Source organism: Tupaia chinensis, unplaced genomic scaffold (assembly GCF_000334495.1).
Source record: "Tupaia chinensis unplaced genomic scaffold, TupChi_1.0 Scaffold145592_1, whole genome shotgun sequence".
NCBI lineage: Eukaryota > Metazoa > Chordata > Mammalia > Scandentia > Tupaiidae > Tupaia > Tupaia belangeri.
Genome location: NW_006205449.1, coordinates 742,829 through 744,574, shown reverse-complemented (window position 1 = coordinate 744,574; position 1,746 = coordinate 742,829).

Below are 1,746 nucleotides of genomic sequence, written 5' to 3'. Positions count from 1 at the left end.
CCGCACGCCGTGACGGTGGTCATGGGACCTCGCGCTGACTGCTTGGGGAGTGTCCTTCTCTCGCTCTGAACTCGTTAACTAGGAACCCCTGGAGCGGTCCTGGACTGTCCTAGGGTTTCTTCCACATCCCTTTCCATGCCCACTCTCTTCAGATACGTGGCATGTGAGAGTCCAACACCTCAAACAGCGTTCCACCTGCTGACCCTGGCCATTCCTTTTATCTTCTTGATGAAATAGAGCAAATGATAATAAAAGTTGTGCACAAGAGCAAAAAAAAAAAGGGGGGGAGGTGAGGTGATTTTCTAGTTTTCCAAAGTGCTCGGAGTTCACACCAGTGGCTGTGCCCTGGAGTTGGAGCGCCCCCTTCCCAGGTCTGTAGCTCTGGAAGGAACACGCAATGCCCTGGAGACCAGTGAAGGGATGTTAAGACCTGGCTGCACCCATCGCCCCCTGTCCTGGGTGAGTCCCTAACCTCTGCAGGCCTCGGTTTTCTTCCTTAGGACATGGGCAGGCTGTACAGGAGGGCAGAGCAAGGAGTGAGGGTGCACGTGCCTAGGAAAGTAAGCGCCACTCACCGGGCCGAGGCTGCTGTGCCTTACAGGTTCTTTAAGCATAATTTCATGGATTGAGGATGGGAACCCGGTTTCATTTCAAACGGTTTTATGAATCAATGGGAGCTGGAGATCTAAGCAAGGGCAGCCAGCAGTCCAGAGGGCTTCCATATTTGACTTTGAGCAGCCAGGATGCATCCTGATGTATTTGCCTGTGTTAGCACATCTGTGGAAGGTTCTCCGTGTGAACTTAGCCCGTGTGGCATGTTAATCCAGGCCTGCCTTCCAGCCTGGAGCACGTGCTGATGCCACGTTGGCAGCCCGAAAGGACAGGATTAACTTGGAGGCCGCCATGTTTCCCCGCCTTTCTCAGCATCCCTCTCCCTCCCCCTCCCTCCACTTCCCCTCCCTCCCTGCAGACCCACATTCCGGGCTTAGCTGTCCTGGTTCCCTGAACCTGTGTACTGCCAGGTTCTTGGTAGAAGCAGTCATGCTTAGACAAAGATGCGGACCACTTAGGGAGTCATCGTCACCCACACGGGGACCAGGACACTGAAGAGCTTGCTGTATCCGGCATCGCACACGGTCACATGTGGGGATTCAAAAGCGCCACTTGGTGACTGTCATTATGTCATGTGCCATCTTCCTACATCAGTCGGGCAACTCCCGTGCCCAGTATGAGACATGAGAGTGACAGAATGAAGATTTACAGGCCGAGTATGGTGGGCGATCTGATATCAGAAGGTGGCCTCCTGTTAGAGTCTTAGCTGAATTAACCCTAGTTTTCCTGTGGGTCTTCTCTACTTAGAAAATTGGCCCTTTGGAAGGAAGCTTGTTTTCCATTAACTGACTTTTCTGGAGAATCTTATATAGTTAAGGATTAGTGATAGCCCAAAGATTGATTTTTTTTTTTGTCTTTTCTTCCTACTTTTTGCCCCTTAAAAACAGAATAGTTGGGGCTGGCAGGTGGTTTGGCAGTTAAGGACGCTGGATTGCCACATGGCCAACCGTGGTTTGCTTTCTCACTTTCCGTCTTTCTCGCTCTTTCTCACTCTGTCCCTCTTTGGTCAAAATAAAAATAAATTAATTTTAAAAAAACAGAATACACCTTATTTCTTTTCCATGAGAGGACAGATCATCTTTAGCAGGAGCCGTTTTGAACAGCGAGGCCATGTCAGTTTTGTGGTTGTGCAGA